A 6,000-nucleotide genomic window follows, 5' to 3' on the forward strand; every position below is an offset into this window, starting at 1 on the left:
TTACTTGAGTAGAATATTTTGTTACTCTTTCCACCTCTGAGTAAAACCCCACAAATTAACTGGTAACATTTGTATAAAATGTAAGTTATTCAATAATTAAAAATCAATACATTTTTGTTGTATTTTTGGCTGGATTTGTTTCCTCAGACCAGTATCATGATGGTAGCTGAACAAACTCAGACTTACAGTTTTGAGGTGAAAAACCAAACCAATCCAATCAGGCTTAGTTGATACCATGATGCTGATCTTTCTCTGTCAACTCAGGCTTTGATCCTGAGTTTTGGAGTTTAGGTGTGACTTCATTAGCGAATAGCAAATCAGAATAACTTGTCAAGAAACGTGATTCTGCAGTAGTCTGTATTACGCGATTAAAAAATAGAAAGAATTTAAACAAATTTACATAGCAAGAAAAGAGCTGTCTATGAAAGAGGTCAACTAAAATGTTTTGCTATATCAGTGCAGGTAAAAGTTGTGATGTTAGTTTATATAGTTGATATAGGTATTGAGAGAAATTAAAATTTAAGCTCACATGTATAGTCATTTTTATAGCTTTATTGATTGTGACACTTCACTGAGAGTTGATTGGTTCAATTTTGGTTTGAGATTTCTTACATAACCTGCCCCGGAGCAGGTTAGCTGTGGTGCGCAAATTACAATGGCAATGAACACTGCTAAAAGCCAAACCACTTCCACTGGTGCCTAAAACCAAGGGTTGGTGCAAACTAAATTGAAAAAAAACGGCCTCATTGTATAGGCCCCAGGACAACAACACCATCTGAAAGAGTAAAAACATGACATGAATCTGTGCAATCTTCTGCAGGGATATTAAGTAATGTGAGATACCAAAGTAAATAGATTGGTAGAGCAAGCTACGCTGAAGTTTATTTAGTATGAGATATTTTAGCTTGGTTAAACACAATGACAGGCATGATTGACAGGTGGCCACTGATCACTTTGATCTGATTTGCTCTGTGGTAAGAAATGCGGTAGCGAGTGCTTATGTGTATGCTAGAGGGATGGAAGAGGAAGTGTAAGCAACTAAGAAACCGTGAGTGAGTTTACAACCTGTGTTTGTTGTAATTTACAGTTGTTTAGACTGCAGTAAACACATTTCCAGATGGACGTTAGTGCACACCGTCCTTCTCTGCGAGTGTACGTCTGTGTGTGTGAGCGAGTCTATAAACCAGACCACATGGTAAAGTACTAAACGTTCCTTATACGAACATCTGCCATGTACCCTGAGTCTTAGCTGTATGACCAAGCCTATTGTATAAGATACATTTAATTGGGTATTTAATGGCACTTGTCATGGGTTTAGACTGATCATTCAGTAAAAAGAATTCTGATGATAACTCACAATTACAATTATTAATTTTATTATTATTTCATAAATATCAACATTTTTTACTTTATAAACTGGTCTAATTATCTGAATTCATATGCATAAAACGTCGTAGAAATTATTAAGCTTCAACTCAACTCAAGTGTTTTTTTTACTAAAAAATATCACTTAGAACATTAGTGGCATGTAAGCGTATAAACACAATGGTGAAATTACACATTTACACATTACAATTAAACATTAAAAATTAATTAATTATTTTGCTTTCTATAACGGTCCGCCTGGAAACAAATGCCGCAACTCCAAACTCGTGGAAAAAGAGCTCCATCGTGTTTACAACTGTGACAGTGAGCGCTTACCAGGATCTAAACGCTGGATTTTCAAAATAATGTGAAGTTCGTGGCTCCATTGTTGCAGTAATCTTGCACAACGTTCTTGAATTAATAATTTATAGACGCACTGCAGTCAGTTATTGCAGGGACATCAACTTTGCATTTTCACGTCCCTAAACAAGACACGGAATAAAACGAACTGTGATTGGTTTTGCTACATGTCAGTCAAACGTCCTTGTCAGATCTTGTGCCGTCAGTCTGAAGGTCTGGCAACGCAGGACTAAAACAATTCTGACTTCCTCTTTCAAAATAGTTGTCCACAAGACAATTCTACTTATGAACACAACATTTCCCCCTTTTTATAGAATATAATTATACATTACTTCTAAGTAACATAATCATTAAACCAGCTAAGCTTATGAACATCACATTTAGATCTAGTGGTATGAGTGTGTGAGTTGTTGGATTTCATGAAAATGCAGTGAGATGTCTTTCCATCCCTAAGAATGTATGTACACACATAGCAATCGTGTGAGGATCAGTAAACTTTCTGTTTCCCTTAGGAACATGCAAGGGGTTCCGTACCCTCACTTTATTCTCCTACTGGAAACCAGTAGTGCGAGCACCTCGCATAACCTTTTGGCAAACAGTCATGTCAGTTGGTGAAAGTACAGGAGCAGATGCCAAAAACCAACAGCCTTGTGCGCATTTGCCTGCCATAAAGAAGCTGAAAGGGTGAAGTACCAGTTGCAGCATGTGGAGTGGCATGGTACACCTGCAAAAAGTCAGATACCAAAGGATTTCATGGCTGATGTTGCTGGATGGCCATTTAGACAGTGTGTTTAAACCTCTCTGCAGCAACATTATCTGCCAGGTATAGAGAGAGGAAGAACGGTACAAATATTCATTCTTTCCAGAAAAACTGAGAAAACAGCAGACATACACTGAAAACTATTATCAGTAACTATACTCAATGGATTGCCATGGTGCATGGCTGAAAACTGATGACAGAAACAAAACCACAGAATCCAGTGAGACAGTGTGAGTAAAGGAGACCCCAGGCCATTTACTGTAATAGTCACTTAATGTTATAGCAAACCTGCAGTCGACTGCATCAGTGTCAAATGGCCAGCTATATCCACAGCCACTTTCTGCTATGGTCTATCTGACAGCAGCACTAGCTGGAGCAGGGTGTGACTTGACAGTTTTGTCATTGAACAAATTATCTGAAAGACTTTCAACACGTGGTAGGAATGGACAGCATCTTGAACCTAAAATCCATACCTGGCCATCAATAGAGATTCTGAAGGCGATTGTTTGGTTCTCAACTCTCCCTGATGTCCAGGTGCAATTAGCCATGAACCTGGGGAAGACAAAGTTGTCCTTAATACACAGTTCCAATCGCAGTTCATACTGTACCACGAGTCAGCACATAAGTCCAAGTAAGGAGCGCAAAGTAGATGCATCAGAAGATGCAGGGGTATTGATTATCGCCTGTACATGTTATTCATTAGGAATCAGGAATCTCTGCTTTTTTGCCAGAAACCCAACTTGTCTTTATTGTGCTATAGGCCAGCAGCTTCTAGTTGTTGTAAGACCGCTTGAAGTGCTTTGTCATGCATAGGCATGTCACATCCGTGAATGATAATCTCTTCCAGGTAATTTTCAACCCCTGACAAGTCAGTCAGGATGACGGTCCTGACATTATCTCCTGAAAGGCCGTAGGTGCTGAAACCAATCGGTAAGAACATGACAAAAACAGAACTGTCTGTAGTGAGTAATAGAGGCTGTGAGGTCATGACTGTCCTCATGCAGTGGGGTAGTAAGCATCAGTCAGGTTGATGGTAGTGAAAACAGCAGAATTTTTTAGAGCAGAAAGTGGCAATGGAAAAATTCCACAATCTCTGCTTTATTTGGCTCTCTGAGGTCAACCCACATCCAAATTGTATTTTTCAATTCAATTTCAAACCTCAGGCATGTTTGATTGCGCTGATCTGCACGGTTTAGCGTAATGTCCGATATTTTTACACTTCTTGCATGTTGCATTTGTAGCCGGGCAATTTGCAGTCTTAGCAAATTGACCCTTTGATCCACAGTGAAATAATGACTTCTTCCCCACCTGAGCAGAATTAAGAGGTGCATGTGCTGGTTCCCCAGTTCTGCTACATTTTACTGTATAATGTACCGCTTGTATGAGGGCGGTAACTTCACAGGAATTTAAAATGGATTTAGCCTGATTGGCAGCAGTTTCAATCTGTCTTGTGATAACAAAGTGCTCTCATAACAGTACAAGGTCAGTTTCTAGTAAAAGTCTCTCACATATTCATGGGCTAAGCACATTCTCTACTAACTGATTGTGAATAATTTCGTCACTACTAACACCAAACTTATATGAAACGACAAGCTCTCACAAAGCAACAAACTGTAAAACTGTATCTCGTAAGGCACCTGAAAGAGTTTTAATGAGTTATTTTGGCACAAATTAGGCTTTCAATGCATCCTTATTTGTCGTACCTGTGTTAAACAATGAATAGAAAATGTCCCTGGGTTTGATTAACATTAATGACAGACAGGTATTTAATTAAGCTGCTGAATGCATGGACGTATTCTGACACATATCCAGTTATTACCAATCCGGTTTACGGACACTTAAGCCATAATCGACATGTGTTCATGCGAGATACTTCACGCGAAGGACATTTTGACATCTGTGTACGAGTGTATTTCAGTATTCAGGCGCAAGGAGAACTGATCGCACATGCGACAGAGAGAGTGCACACGAGAGAGTGCTTCTGTTGTGTGTCATTCAGCGCGATTCTGCCTGTCCTGCCTTCACTAACTGCAGGTTAATCGATAAAGAAGTGTAATTGAATTGTAATTTTGTGATACGACGGTCTTGGCATTTAATTTGGCTGTAGGCTGAAATTATATTCAAGCCGCCAAAGTGGCTAGTGTGAGTGGCTGCCTTACCCGCCACAGGTGAAATCTGCCTGCATTTGGTGGGCTGGCGGGTGTTAATGTCAAGCCCTGGTGACAAGGCTGCGAAACAGTACAGCTCTCTTTCGTCCAGCCAGACATACACTGTTGCATCAATAACTCCTTAATAATTTCCAAATATCAGCAGCCATGTGTTGAATGCCATAGCAGGCACATCAGAACAAGGCAGGAAAAAATTTGGACAAGGCCCGTTAGCAGCAACCATCTTTGTGAAAAAAAGACCCATAAAGAAGCTACTATTACTAATACCTCAAACCACACGTGAGCATCAGGTCTTTAGCATCTATACACTATCTCTATCCCTGCTGTGGTCCATAGAATCTTTAGTACTTCTATTTTGCAGCTGCGCAGCATATACCAGACACGACTCCCAAGTTGCTCTTAAAGTTTATTCACGACCGGGAGCCCTCTGATCACAACAACCAAGAGAGTTTGCTGAACAGAAAGATACATGTGCAATCTTACAGCTGAGTGAAAATCAATGTCACTCAAGCCTTCTTCACTATGATTTGTTCTGGTGATTGGTTTGTAATGATCGAAGCTAATCATGTGACTGTTAGTTCTACAATGTTATACACTTTTTGGGTAAGTCTACATGGTCTTTGACCTAAACATCCTTGGTCTGTATTTTTCTGTACATTTCATGTTTAAAAAATCAATTTTTGAGCACTTCTAAAGCCATTATGTAAAATATTTCCTCTGATAAAATGACCCCTGATATTTTAAGAGACTTACTGATCTTGACAGAAAAATAACGGATCTCAAATTTAATTTAAGTGTTAGTACCGTTTTTGTATAATTTCATTTTCATATTTCTGCATCTTGGTGGCAGCTAGCCTCGCTAAAAATATTAGCTTCACCCAAATTAATGCTTAATCCCACCCCACTACTACAGGGCTGGGACTGCTGGCCTGACGCTGCTTGTCAGAAACTGCCTTCTTTGGCCCTGTCCCAAATGGCACCCTAAACCCTCACGGTCTCTCTCTGAGTCCGCACTTTCACAGCGTAATGCCGCTTTGACTGCCGGGTAGAAGTCCTCTGCGTAGCTTGCAAACTTACGGGCTCAGCTGAAGTGCGCATCGAGGGCACATAGCAGTCCCAAAGGGGGGCGCTCACGAGCACCCTTCTTTAAGCTTAAATGACAAATGGGACACTCTATGGTCTTGTGGACTTAACGGACACGTGCACGCAATGGCCATTGTAAGAGCATAACACCGAAAGTGCACATGAAGTGTTCCATTTGGGACAGGGCCTTTGTCACGTATGCTCTCCATCTGCCCATCTTTAACAGTCTAGTCATCTAATCAGAAACTACATTTCCCAGCATCT

This window comes from Pseudorasbora parva, chromosome 4, assembly GCF_024679245.1.
Source record: "Pseudorasbora parva isolate DD20220531a chromosome 4, ASM2467924v1, whole genome shotgun sequence".
In the NCBI taxonomy this organism is placed as follows: Eukaryota; Metazoa; Chordata; class Actinopteri; order Cypriniformes; family Gobionidae; genus Pseudorasbora; species Pseudorasbora parva.